The sequence below is a fragment of the Petaurus breviceps genome, unplaced genomic scaffold, assembly GCF_028583685.1.
Source record: "Petaurus breviceps papuanus isolate PSGF00001 unplaced genomic scaffold, PetGlider_PUasm1.0 183, whole genome shotgun sequence".
Classification (NCBI taxonomy): domain Eukaryota; kingdom Metazoa; phylum Chordata; class Mammalia; order Diprotodontia; family Petauridae; genus Petaurus; species Petaurus breviceps.
Genome location: NW_027185791.1, coordinates 1,560,437 through 1,575,838, shown reverse-complemented (window position 1 = coordinate 1,575,838; position 15,402 = coordinate 1,560,437). Strand labels below are relative to the sequence as shown.

At 36.1% G+C, this 15,402-nt stretch overlaps 1 protein-coding gene across 23 annotated transcripts in view; it reads right to left on the bottom strand.

The window, feature by feature from the left end:
- SEMA4D (semaphorin 4D) overlaps positions 1-15,402 on the bottom strand; it is a 191,849-nt gene that overhangs the window by 103,157 nt on the left and 73,290 nt on the right. The gene's annotated exons all lie outside the window — the stretch shown is intronic.

Genomic DNA, 15,402 nt, shown 5'->3' with positions numbered 1-15,402 from the left:
GTTAACATAAACTTAAGAAACACTAACAATGGTAATGGAATGCACATATACAATGCACATGTAAGGAACACATGTGTCCAGGGACAATTCACAATTCCAGAAATGCGGTTACTGATGTCCTTTTTATTCTTGTGCAATCTTCTCTTCAGTCTGATTCTCAATTGCCAGAATCAAAGCTGGCTCTCCTTTTCAGACCTCAAGTGGCTGCCTCTCTGTATCCATGTCTGTCTGAAGCTTGTATCTCTGCTCTCCCAGTTGTGCTCTGAATTCTCTCGACTTGACTTTACAACTGCTAAATGGGGAGTCTCCCTCTGTAGTATTCTGTAGCTAGACATCACAACAGATGAGAGAGCTGAAAGAAGAGAGGGAAGGAAATCCCCTCTTACCATCCAAGAGGTGAAGAGTTCAATTCTTTCTGTCTTCACTAGCTCCAGCTTTCAAACAGCATGATTGTACTGTTTAAAGGAATCCTGGGACATGTCTAATAATTTGTTGTCCAATGATACTTGTTCCCTTCTGACTCACTCAAAGTGTTTGTTCAAATCTCATAAAAATTCACCTCAAATGGTTACATTTTTATACTTCATTTAAGTTCTCATTATGGGCCCCTTTTCTACGATTAGGACCTGGGATTTCAAAGACTAATTCCTTTACCCCTGACTGATAGCCTGAATATCATTTTTATACATACATACATACATATATATATATATTTCCAATGAAATTTGAAAGTAGTAAGCATGGAACACTTTTCTAAAAGCCTTCCTTGAAAGATTTATTCTTTATTGTAACCATAATAAGCATCACCCAAACGTAAAGGATGACACAAAACTAACATTCCTTTTTATTTTTCTACTCTTAGTCTGCACTATAAAATGTTCTTAGTAGAAAAAGTGAAAAAAAAATAGCAATGAACCTTGTAGATCTAATTTAATTCAATTGAAATTCAATTGAAAGTTGCTCTTACCAAATAGAATTAATTGTATACTCTATAATAAAATATTTTATTCCAGCAAATAAAATACCTTTAAAGAAAATATGAAAAAAATCTACTTTAAAATTACTATGTCTACATCACAAAACATTTATAGAAAATTCTATTTCTTTCTTCTAATTCCTAATCACATATTAGTATAACACAAATATTTTTATCTTAATGTATCACTACTAGTAGGCTAGGATCACTCAGCTGACACAGAGTCAATTAAACTTAAAGGTTATTTTCCTTAAATGCAAAAATAAAACAGGAGCACTCATTTTAAAATGGGAAAAAAAGCTTCATTTTCAAAATCGGAGTCACAAAATATTAAGGTAAAAGAATTAATGGTCTCAAAATGTTACTAAATTGAAATAAGTAGTACAACATTATTCTATGCAATTTCTTTTTTAAAAGAAACTTATCTAAATAGCATGTCAATTTACTGGGCAATTTATTGATATGAAGCTAAAGTCACAGTCTATCTTGGCTGGCAAATTTAAGCAAATTGCTAAAACATAATCATTTCCTATTTTTAAAACTTAAACATGGCCTCTATCAAAGAGTTTTCTTTTCCATCACAAAAAGGTTAATGACACCATCCTGCATTTTAATTTAAACATAAACTGGTCTGTGCTAAAGGTAACTACATTTTATCTCAATTATCATCACTGGCATAAGGAGGCCATGGCACAGATGACTGTAAAAAGTGAGGAGTGAAAAAACCTCTACCTTTAACCTTGGAAGTACTTTGATGATTGTATTTCTTTCAGTTTAGTTTTCTTCCTTTGCTTTGTATAAACGATTAGTTTAGCAAAGTTCCTTTAATGACCCTAAATTTCTCCCCAAAACATAAATCCATCTTCTTATTATCTATATTTTGCCAGTGCTTTTTTTGACTGTGAGTCATGGAACACTGTATTCTCTAAACAATTAAAAGTGAATTGAAAGAGAATATGGGCTCGTTTTATGGTGAGAGTTAGGGACACAGACAGACAGCTTATGCATAACACTGCTCACCTTGCAATCAATCTCAAGACAAAGTGAGGAAGGCCCATAGCACGCTGCTTTCACTCTACCATGATCATTAACAACAGTTGCACACGGTTAAATAGTAAGTCACACTAAGATTTGAGCTTGAGTTTTTTTAATGAACTTCTAGGTAGTTCTTTTCTTTGTGCTAGGAAGAAGAGGCAATAGCTTTGTTAATCTAGTGTGATTTAAGGAGTGTTTACAAAGCCAGTCACCATGTCTGAAATTCCTACCATTTAGTGAGTCATTTCTTTATGTTAAAGAAATTTAAAAGTGTCCTTGCTTCAGTAATTCTTAAAAGCACAAATAACTCGGATAGTGATAATACTAAGTAATTTGCATTAAATTATATAATGCTTTAGTACGCACTGCAAATATTCTTTAACAGGTGGAGACGAGATACCTGGTGAAAATTAAAGGGGATTTACTTAGAGTTAGGAAGACCTGAGTTCAAGTGCTGCCTTTGATTGGTTCTGTGTGACCATAGGTAAGTCATTTCACCTGTCAGTGTTACAGTCTCTCAAGACTAGAAATTATAGACAAGTTCCTAAACTGTCCTGGTGGGAGGAACTGTCACCCCAGAAATTCCTACATTGGTTAAATCAAAGATCCAGACTTCCATCCTTCCCTCCCCCTTCAAAAAATACGAAGTCAACCCACAGGGCACTGAGGTAATGAGATATAAGATGGATTAAGTTTTGATGGTGTAATTAAGAAGACAGACACCCCTTAATTCTGGTCTTATTCCCTTCCTTCCTTTTTTTCCTCCAATTTCCCAGAAAAAAAAAAAGACACTGGGGCCTTAGGCATCTGAGCTAGCAAAAGGCACGCTGCAGAGAAGAAACCAAAAGGAAGTGAGCAGTAGAGGACAATGTGAAATATAGAATGAAACACAGATAAAAATAAACAGTCTGCCTAACCACTGACAAATGCAAAATTCACAGTAAAATTGAAGATACAAATTTAGTTTCATTTTCCCTAGTGACAATAATTTGGATTTTCCCTTACACTGTAGACTGTGGACAAATTTGACACTGTTTTCATGCTAGGTTAATGATAGATTACCAAACCACTAGCAAAGGGCTGCATGAACACATCTGTAGCCCAATTTTACCCATTTTATTTTAGGAGTTCTTCACTGAACGTTCAAGTTTCATCAAACACAAATCCCTCTTTCCCTGGATAACAAAACTAGATACTGTCTTCCACATGGTCAGTCACTGAAACTGAAATTCATTGAGCTTTAACTATCTATGTTCAAAATATGATCCGAAGGGAGCTGAGAAAAACCTCTTCTATGATTTCTACAAAATCAGCATGATTATACAATTAATAAGACCTTTAATGAATTTCAAGTTGATTAAAAGTGTCTGCCTCTAAAATAACATTAATACATTAACTCAAAATTCTCAATAGCAATTAAAATGCAAACCTAGACAGACCAGGCGTGAGCCTATAGTCCTGTACTTCTAAGAGAGGAGTGAGATGTCAGATTCAAACCCTGGGTCTAGAACAGGGGTGGACTGGCAGTTTGCTAGTTCTGATCTTGGAATTGCATCCATGGTTTTAAGATCATATCTTTTCTACCCATTTGTCACTATTGAACCTGCATAACTGTAGAACTAGGTGACAAAGATTGGGGCTAGCAATTGTCTACTAAAGCTTCACTCAGGGGTAAATCAGCAATTATGCTATTTAGTCTAAAACCAAGTTCTGAGGTTGGGAAAGTTCAGTCTAGGAAGGCAATGATCAGATGGTGCCCTTGATCTGCCCAGCACTCACCAAAAGTTTGTAGAAGCCTTGCTCATGGTACTTCTATGATCCCTGAAGAACAGAGGAATCAGTATTTGAAAAAGATAGCGTTAGGATGCCCAAGAAGACAGGCCAGGACCAGATAAACCCACAACAAGCCTACCAGAAGTCAAGAAGCCTGGTCCTTACACAAAATCCCAATCTGAGAAGCAAGGCTGCAAAATGAGTAAAAAAAAAAAAAAGATAAAGAGCTATCATGATGCTAAAGATACACAAGACATAAACCCCAAAGAGAAATCACTCCAAAACATCTATAAGCAGAAACAATTAGAAGAACTAGAAGAAATGAAGCAAGAGTTTTTAAGAGTTAGGTTATTATCAATTAAATGAGTTTGGAAGAAAGATTTGAAGAGAAAATTAACAGTACAAATCAGTACAAAACCTTACCCAAAGAAGACTCCCCCAAAATCAGAATGGCCCAAAGAGAAATTAATGATGCTATGAGAATACAAAAAATATTAAGATAAAGTAAAAAGACTGAAAAAATGTTATCGCATATAAAAACCAACTGACCTAGAAAACAGCTCAAGGAGAGATAATTTTAAAATGATTTGACTACCCAAAAGCCAAGCCCCCAAAAGAACCTATTTATCATGTTTCAAGAAAGCATGAAAAAAATTTACCAGATATAGTGGAATAAGAGGGCAAAATGAAAATAAAAAGAATGCACCAGTCACCTCCTGAAAGAAACCCCAAAATGAAAAATTCCAGGAACATCATACCTAAAATACAGAGTTTCTAGGTCAAAGGAAAAATACTGCAAGCATCCAGGAAGAAGGAATTCAAGTACCAAGGAGCCATGGTCAAGATCACAAATTTGGCTGCTACCACTATAAAGGAATAGAAAATTGGAATAATATATTTTGAAAAACATAGAGGCCCACAATCAAAAATAACTTACCCAGAAAAACTCATTATAATTCTACAGAGGGAAAATGGAGCTTTAATGAAATAGAAGCTTTTGAAGAATTTTTGAAGAATTTCTCTTGAAAAGACCAGAATTAGGTAGAAACTCTAAAATACAAAAGAGTCAAAATAAAAATAAAAAGGTAACTACAAGTGAGCAACCACAAAGGAATATATAAGGATGAAGTGTTTACACTATAATAGGGGGAGATGATATAAGCATACCCTCAGAATCCTAATGTCATCAAGGGCCACAGAAGTTAGGACAGAAAGCCTGAGTGGTTTTGCTATGTTTTTATTATCTTAAAAGAAGAAAGGAAAGGGGAAGAAGATTAGGGAAACTATTATTTCACTTAATCGGTGTGTACAAGTAGAATATGACATGAATAAACAGAAAAAGGTAGAACAAGCACTTAAGCTTTTGTCACTAGAACTGCAATTACCTCTGAAGTGGTCAAAGGAGAGTAAAGCACCTACAAGAATCTGATAGAGAAATACATTCAACTTAATGGGGAAATAGAAAAGAATTATTCTTCTCAACAGAGAAATAAGAAAGAATCCGGAAGAAGTGAATAAGATAAAATAAATTCAAGGAGGGCTTAGCTATAAGCAAAGAAGACATATCTGGAGAATGGAGTAAAGAAGGATTTAAGAGAAAATAAGAAAGAGTAAGGCAGAGCCCTTGTATATAGAGAAGAGGGGAAGAATGATTCCATCAAGCGTGGATCACTGGAGCTGAGTGTACTTCTCTTTCACTATCTTCTTGGGTATAAAGCAGCAGCAGGGAGTAATGAGTGGAAAAGTATAAAAAAACGTAATGGAGATAAGTATACAATTAATGATTATAATTGTGAATGTGATAAACACCGATAAAAGAATGGATTAGAAAGCAGAATCTTATAATATGTGGTTTGTAAGAAACACATGAAAAACAAAGATGCACAGTTAAAATATGGAACTGAAGTTGTCTATTATACTTCAACTGAACTAAACAAAAACAATAGGGGGTGACACAAAATAATAGCAAAATTAGATTTAATTAAAAGATAAAAAAGAAAATGTTATGGTGAAAGATACCATAAGTAACGAATACCAATACTTAACTTAATATATGGATCAATTAGTACAGCATCCAAATACTTAACAGAAAAGCTACAGGTTACATGAAAAAATAAACAGTAAAAGTATAATAGTGAGGGACTACAATATATTACTTTCAGACCTAGACAAATTCCACAAAAACAACAAGAAAAGGAAGAAGTTAAGGAACAGAATTTTTTAAAAGATGTGACAGAGCTATGGAAACTACTAAATGGGAACAGGAAAGAGTCTACATATTTTTTAGCTGTGCAAAGCACCTTTTGAAAAATTAACCACATATGAGGGCAAACTACAGCCCAGAGACCAAACCTGACTACCACTTATTACTGTATAGCATATGAACTAAGAATTTTGCATTTTTATAAACTTGCCCCCCCAAAAAACCAAAAAGAATCATATTTTGTGACACATGAAAATTATATGAAATTTAAATGCCAGTGTCCATACAGTTTTATTAGAAAAAGCCATGCTCATTCATTTACATATTGCCTATGGATGCTTTCACATCACAAAAGGAATAGTTGAATAGTTGTGACAGAGACCATATGTGGCATTTTCACTGCTTCTCACTAATGGTAGAAACATTACAAATCATAGTAACATGATTGTAACTTGACGGCATATTGCTCTATTGTGACATTTATCATTACCAATGCATACCTATCATGTCAAAATAATAAAAGAAGTAGACTGAATGTTTCATTTTTAAGATACAGTACAGTGTGGATTTTGTTTTCAAATTAGATGTCAAAGTATTTGTTTATTATGAAATCACACTTAGCTGTGCTAAAAGAATGCAATATACATTAATATTATTTGACTAAGTACTAGTCATAATATTTCTAACTTAGAGGAAAACATAATCAGAAAAATTAGGAAATTTAAAATAGAAGTTTCTTGACAAAAATAAAAAATGGTAATAAGGCTGTAAACAAAGTAAGTTTCCAAGTAGAGAATCTGTTAGCCAGGCAAAGAAAGACATTTGCCCATCATGAGTTAATCAAATCAATCATATTTGACGGCAGCAGTCCAAGAAATGTGTTCAGAGAAAATAAACTTTTAAAGACTATTAGCCTTTCAGTTCAATAAAAATCATATGCTTGTTGACTGGTATCAGTATTTAGCAGTACCTATCTGAGCAAACATTTTCAAATATATGTAAAATCTCATTATACATCATTAATAAACAATTACAATTAATTTAATGTTAGGGAAGACTAACTCTGAGCCCTAATTAAGTGAAATTTTATCTTTCAAAAATAATTCCATTCTTCTCACTAGACCTTTATTACAAAAAAATATATAATCAATTATTATTTTTTGAATTTCATAAATAAAAATTTGTTGAAATTTGTTTTCTCTCATGTTATATAAATGCCCATATAATATCTTGATTCTGACTCTTGGCCCACAAACTTTAAAATATATACTATCTAGTCCTTTACAGAAAAAGTTTGCCAACCTCTGTATTAGGGCTCAGAAACCTCACAAATAAATGTGAGACAAGTAGAACACAGACAAGTAGAAATAATAAACACATCATGCACTAACCACCATACAATAAAAAATTTATTTAAAAAAGAGCCATTGAAGAAAGGATTAAAATTTATTTTGAAACTAAATAATTACAATCCTAAAGAACTGAGTCAAAGAACAAACTATAGAAACAATAAATAATTGCATTTAAAAAATGACAATAACACAACATATCAAAATTTGTGGAATATAGTCAAAACAGTCCTTAGTGGAAAATCTGCATTTCTAAACACTTAAAGCAACAAAAGAAAGAGAAAACAAATAAAAGTATTGGTCATACAACTAAAATGCCAACAAATTAAAATACCTCAACTAAAAATAAAAATATAAATTCCAAGAATCAAATAAGAGATTAAGTTGAAAGCAGAAAAAACTTTCACTGAAATAAATATAACTAAGATCTTAAAAATAAATTAGGAGATTTGATTTTTAAAAAAGGAAAACAAAGCCATCAGTATAAAAATGAAATGGAAAGATTCGCAACAAATGAAAATTAAAAGAAACTATTTTGTTTAACTGTTTCGCCCATAAAACAAAACAACTTAAATGAAATTCATGAATATTTACAAAAATTGAAAATATTCAGGCTAACAGATCAAGAAACAGAGTTTTACCCAATTTTAGAAAAAGAAATTGAACAAGCTACAAACTCTAAAAGAAAAAAAAAGAGGGGGGGAGCAAAAAGGATTTACAAGCAAATTCTACCAAATATTCAAAAGCAATTCAACTTAAAGGTCACATAAACAAAACAGTGGACTAAATATTTTATACAGTCTCAAAACTTCCCCAAGAGAAAGTGCAGGGGGCGGCTAGGTAGCACAGTAAATAGAGTGCTGACCCTGGAGTCAGGAAGACCTGAGTTCAAATATGACTTCAGACACTTAACACAAAAACTAGCTGTGTGACCTTGGGCAAGTCACTTAACCCCAATTGCCCTGCCTTCCCTCCAAAAAGCAAAAAAAAAAAAAGGTAAGTGTAGCTGTCTCCATTAAATTCAGACACCAAGAACACTTAACAAGGTAACAACCTAATTAACAGCAGAGAAGGGCAGCACCAAATCCCTAATATGCCCAGTCAGCACATTTTCAATTCCATCTCCCCCCGTGGTTTGACATGGCAGCACAAGTCAAACCACCAACTTGTTCGCTGGAATCACTTCAACATTTCCTTACTCTTGCTGCTGTCTCGGATAGCACACCTTGTTCCTGCCTAAGACCTCACCATTCTGTGGCAACAAGCAGAATTCAACTCTGTTCATTTTCTTTCTTTCAGAGGAGAGGGTATAGGAAAGTGGAAGCACGCAGTCTGAGAAGTGGAGACTGGAGAGACCTGGAACAGGGTGATGCAGCTGCACTCAGGAAGAAAACTAAAAGACGGAAGGAACCAAGGCAGGGTACCAAGTGTATGTGGGACTGTACCAGGTCGGAAGAAAAAGGGACTGGCATCCGGATGGGGCCCAGTTCTGTTTCCCCCAAAAGGCACAATATGAGGCAAAGTACTCAGCTGAGAAGATATTGGGAGGGGAAATCAAGGGACAATGGAAGAAGGATGAAACGATTTGGAAAAGTCACTCTGAAGTGTGGGATAGTGAGTCAATTAGGGAGGTAAAGAAGGATTGTCCTACTGCACTGGGGACACAATTGAGATTATGTAACAAAAGTTTGTAGTGGAACAGTACAGTTCTGTGATTTTCTCTAGCTTTGTTTAGTAGCACATGAGTAGGAACAAAGGCAGTGGATGGTGGCAGTAATCTAGGGCTGAGATTCGACAGGGCAAGATTGGATTTGGGATGTAGGGGCAAGAAATCCAAGAGAAAAGGAGTACAGAGTTGAACTAATTCACAAGGGGGAGGGGGGTCAGGATGGTGTGTTGGCAACCACACTGGCATGCCCAGGATGGCTGCTAACACAGATCCTCTGATCTGCTTTACTAGGAAAGATAACTGTTTAAGGGGTCAACAATCTTTTTTTCATTACATTCACTGGTTCAGGGGAAAAGTCGGCACCCCGAATTTCAGAGAAAATACAAGCAGAGAAATAAAGACCATCAGACAGGGTTCTGACTGCCTAAATCAACTATACACTTTACATACATCCCTTTACTTCTGAGCACTCAGGAAGCTCTGAACATATGGCCACTGAGAATCTTGACCAGGGAATCACATGATCCTTCTCATAAGGGAGCCCCCAAAGCAAACTACCAACTCAGAGTATATATACACTTCTCAGAGCCAGAAGGCATCACAACCCTCTTGACTCAGTGCCAATTTGCTAATTAGAAATTAGCAAAATGTGTGAAAACCTTCCTACTAGCAAGCCTCCCCTAAGCAAGCTTCCTTTAATGGGCTCCATGTGAGGCCTATAAATGGGAGGGGAAGACCTTAAATTCCATTAACATTACAGATGAGGATATGAAGAGAGTGTGGCCAGTAGAGTAAGGGAGAGCACTGAGGGATTAAGCAATTTGAAGATCATAGAAAGTATGAAAAACAGGGTCTGGGGTTTCAAGGCAGAAAGAGAGGCAACGACAACAAATTGTGACAGATAAGGAACTTCAGAGCTGTAGCAGTAAGCACCCTAGCATACCCAGGATGGCTGCTAGCACACGTTCTCTGATCTGCTTTTCTAAAGGAAAGCAATTCAAAAGGGGTTAACAATCTTACTTTAATCAAACATATCAGTTACCCAGTTGAGGGGGAAAGCCAGCACCCTGAACTTCAGAGAAAATGCAAACAGAAGTTACAAGCAGACAAAAAGAAAAAATACAGACAGAGAAACAGAACAACAGACAGGCTTCCAGCTGTCTGATCATTACATCCATACCTACCTAGTTACCAGAGAGAAAAGCACCAGCATCTGGGTTTTCAAAGGGGGGAGGGATGCACGACTCAACAGTTCCTCAAAGTCTCATCTGGCCAATCACACAACTCTTCCCATGAGTGAGCCCCAAAGCAAAACATCACATCAGGGTATATATGCCTTCTCCAGGGTCAGAGAACATCACAGCCCTCATGACTCACTGCCCAATCACACAGTAACAATGTGTGGGTGTTCCTGAAAAACAAGCCTCCCAGCACAGCTCCAAGTGACAACATCCAGCCTACTGGGGGCAGAGCATATTTTCAAATCAGGGAAGGTCCTCAAATTCACTTAAGCCTATCAAGTGACAAGGAAGTTCTTCAAATTACCACTACAATCACAAGAGTTCATAAAGATGAAAGTGGGACATTGTGAGTGATGGCAAGAACAACAATATGACCATCTATGTGTAGCTGAAGGAGGAGGAAGGCAGAAGGGCAGGTAAGGGGAGAAGAGAGAAGGAAGGAACTAAGGGTGTTTGAGAGAGTCTAAATATGTACATGCTGAGTTCCCCTGGAACAAAGAGTTGGGAGAAGAGAGAAAGTCTGAGCCAGGCGCTAACTCACTGAAGAAAGGCAGGGTTCTGCTGGTCAGTAGGCAGTAGCTACCAGATATCTGACTGGGTGGTAAATATGGAATGAGACTGGACATGACAATGAGAAGCAAGGAAATTGCAACCAGTGCTGGAAAGAGAGGCCAGGGAAGCTGTGGCATCAGGAGGGAGCCGGGTCTAAGTAAGAGCCACAAGAGGAAAGAAGAGGAAAAGGAAAAGACTTGAGACAAAAGCAATTTTTTAACCTATGAAGTAGATATTCCAGAGAGAGCAGTGGGAAGAGAAAGGTATCTTTAGAAGGAGATACTAGAGGTCTGGGTTGAGGAGGGCAGGAATAAGGGATGAGACAGTAGGGGGTCAAAAATGGTGTTTGATTATCAATTGGTAGGTTCAGAAACATTGGGATAGGGAGAGTATGATTATGAGTGTGTGTATGTGTGTGTGTGTGTGTGTGTGTGTGTGTGTATCCCAAAGTCATCCTCAATAGAGGTATTCAATGGATGTGAACAGTTTTCAAAAAAAACTGCAAAATCATTAACAGTCCCATCAAAGACTCCTAATTATTAATGAGATTTATACAAATCAAAACAACCCTGAAATTTCATCTTGCATCTAGCAAATTAGCAAAGATGACAAAAGGTGGGAATAGTTAATGTAGGAGGAGTAATGTAAAGACAGGCACACTAGTACATTGTTGGTGACCTTGTGAATCAATACAGCCATTTTGTAAAGCTATTTGGAATTATGCAAAAAAAAAAAAATCCATGCTCCTCAACCCATAGCCCAAGGAGATCACTGGTAAAAAGAAAATTTCCATATAAAACAAAATATTTACATAGCACTTATTTTGTTAATAAAGAATTAGAAACAAAGTAAATGCTTATCAGTTGGGTAATGGCTAAATAAATTTTGGTACATTAATATAATGGAATACTACTACACCCTAAGAAATAAAGAATATGATGAAAACAGAAACACGGAAATTTTACATGATCTAATGGACAAGAAAGCAATATACACGATGATGACAAGTTAAGTGGAAAGAGCAACCACAAAATAATAAAAAATTAATGTCACAGAATTATAAAGAACAAGCATGGCGTTTGGATATATTGATTAGTTTTGCTTATTTTTTTCTCCCTTTTTTTTGTTCTTTAAAAATATTTATGTGGGATGATAAGAGAAATTTTGCATTAAGAAAAGATACTTAAAAAAAAATGAATGTGTATAAAAAACTAAAGACCTTAATAAAAAACACCATTTTTTTAAAAGAACCTGCAGCAAAAGAGAAGTACACATAGAGAAAATGTATTCTGCCTATCTTTTTGGTTTGATGAGATGCAAAAGTGGTGGTGGGATATTATCATAGAAGGTTGCCATTCAGGCCATGGCATTTATATCTGGAAGTGTTCTCAGAAATCATTTGGACCTATTTCATCATTTACAGAAGAAGAAACAGAGAGATAGAAAAATTAATTGACCAGTTCAAAATTATCCAGGCAGGATTTTATTCTCATGGATGAGGTCCTCCCAGTACCTCCATTCTAAATAAGGACCCAAATCAGCCATTCTCTATTCCCTGGACTTTACCCCACTTGCATTCTTCCCCACTCCCACCCTTCTTATGTGTATTCTTCCCTCCTTAGAAGGCAAATTCCTCCAGGGCAGGGACTTGGTGTTGGCTCTTATTTGTAACCCTAGCACTTAGCACAGAGCCTGGTGAGTAGTAAGCTCTTAATAAATGCCTGTTGGTTAATAAGTAAATAGCAGAAGCAGAATTCAAAGTCAAGTCTTTTGCCTCCAAGTCCAATAGGAATTCCCACTACATAATGCTGTCTCCCACACAGCTATCCAAAGCAATTTCCAAAGATGGTTTCTAGCCAAGCTAATTTAACAATAATAAAATACTTCATAAAGAGTCCCGTGTCATCTCCAGGCAAGGGGACTGGCTAGGTAAAGTTCATGTGCAGTAAATAACATACCTCAGGAGCAACGCCTATCCCAAGCACGGTGCTTTGTCTAAAGATTAACTGAGGTGGGGCAGCTAGAGAATAGAGCGCAGGCCCTGGAATCAGGAGGACCTGGGTTTAAATCTGGCCTCAGACACAACACAAAAACTAGCTGTGTGACCTTGGGCAAGTCACTTAACCCCAATTGCCCTACCTTCCCCCCTTCAAAAAGCACACACAAAAAAGGGATTAACTGAGGGATAGGACATTTAGACTAAATAATCTCTAAAAATCTTCCAAATGTGAGATATTATTTAATTATATGAATAGAAATTATTCTAGTGATTCTGTGAATAAGGTATAATTGTAATTCAAAGACCTCAGCTACTAAATGTTGTGGACCAAAAAGCACTTGTTTTTTCTAAGGCCAATTATTACATACATAACTATCTGGGCCTTTTGCTACTTTTCCTTTTTCTCAGTTTTTGCTTATTTTCACTGCTTGCAGGCAAACAATTTAATTCCTCTAAGTTTCATTTTCCATAATGATAAAATAGGCATAATAATACTTATAATATCTGCCACCTACCTCACAGATACATAAAGTTACAAAGATAAACAAAAGCAGTTAAGATTGATTAAATTGTACATTAGCATTCAAGACCCCGATTTAACTGATGTAGAGGCTAGCTCCTCCTCTGGGAGGGCCTTTTTTATATTTATATTGCTTATGATAACAATACTTTACTATTCAAGGAGCTTTCAACTTCACTACTTTATCTGATATTCATAACAACCATGTCAGGTAGACAGAGCAGGCATCCACATTTTAAAGATGAGGAAACAGTTCTAAGATCATTTTATGAGACTATAGCAGCACTAGCCTGCCTAAAACCAGTCAGTAACTTCCAGTAATCCATCAGTAAAACAATACTCCATTCCAGTGAGAAGGGTTTACTCACTGTCACCTCCAGTTCTTATCCTACAAACTTGAGTGAGCATTTGTTCAAATTACATCTTTTTGTGAGAAGTAATGAAATTGAAAGTAAGAAAACCACTGTAAATAAATAAATAAAACTAACAGCTGATTTTATGGGGGAAAAATTAAAACAGAAAAAAACCCATTAGTTAGTTTGATTTAAAAAAGAAGAAAATTAAAAATTAAAGCAAGAATTAGGAGCTATTTTGCCCAACTGTATGCCAATAAATCTGACAATCTAAGTGAAATGGATGAATATTTACAAAAATATGAATTGCCCAGATTAGCAGAAGAAATAGAATACTCAAATCTTTCCATCTGTATCATATAATGCAAAACATGCTTGATTTAAAGTAAAAGAATCTGTGTCCTACCCATTTATAACTTGTATGACTTTTGACAAGTCATTTAATCTCTCTGGGCTTCCATTTGCCCTAATGCCAGGACCCGAGTGAGGAAGACTCAACCTCCTGAGTTCTAATCTGGTCTCTGACACTAACTAGCTGTGTGACCCTGGGCAAATCACTTAATCCTGTTGGCTTCAGTTCCTGGTCTGTAAAATGAGCTGAAGAAGGAAATGGCACCCTGTTCTAGAGTCTTTGCCAAGAAAACCCCAAGATGGGAGCATGGAAAGTCTGACATAACTGAACAACAAAAGAAAAGGCGGTTTGATTCTTCCAGCTCTAAATCTCTGATCCTAGTCGGGAGCTCAGAAGGCAGCCTTCATGACTTGGAGTTAGGAAGATCTAGATTTTAGATCCTAACGCAGGCTAGTGGTTTTCTCATCTGTAAAACGGGAATGAGAATAATATCCAACCTACAGCATTGCTGCGAGTTCCTAATGAGTTAATGGACACACAAACCTTGAAGCTAATATGAATGTTAGTAATGATTTCCTACCCTTTTCTATCGATATAAATCATAATGACCCTCCTCCACAAATCCCCACCTCCACTCTTCTACTCCATCACTTACTGTCTATACCATTATTGGACACTTAATCATACTGTACAAACAAATACTCTTATAACTTTACTACGTGAAATGCACAATGCTAAATGCTGGGGACATACAAAGAGAAAACCTAGGCTTGCTCTAACTATGCAGAATCAAGATTACACATAGCATGTATTATAAAAGTTTGTTCTTTTAGACCTAACAAATTTCCCCAAAGAAATTAGATATGCTAGTTCAAAATATAGCTGAACTCATGCCAGAATGTACAGGTATAGGGTGGACTTCAAACTGTTCCACTGGACAGAATACCTATATTGATGACGTCACTGAACCATGCTACTAAAGCCATAGTTTCCCACTTTTTCTAGGGGAGAAATGAGCTTCAATTAAAAAGAGGAACTCATGCCATCAGAAATATATCTGTTCAGCTCCTCTTTCTAGAAATGAATCCTAGTTTCCCCTTTTCCCACCCCCTATTATATATCTTTCCCTCCTCTCTCACTAAAGTGGCAGCAAACAATAGAAGAACCCTTCATCTCAGGAGAAATCAAAGAATTCTGGGGACATTAACTTCAGTTAAGATTTCAATTCGATAAGTATTTACTGAGCACCTACTAAGTATCAAGTGTTATTTTAGGCCCCAGGAACACAAAGCCAAAATGAAAACAGTCCCTTAAGTAACTTATATTCTATAGGCAGGAACAACATGTGCACAGATAAGTACATAAAAATACATACACTGA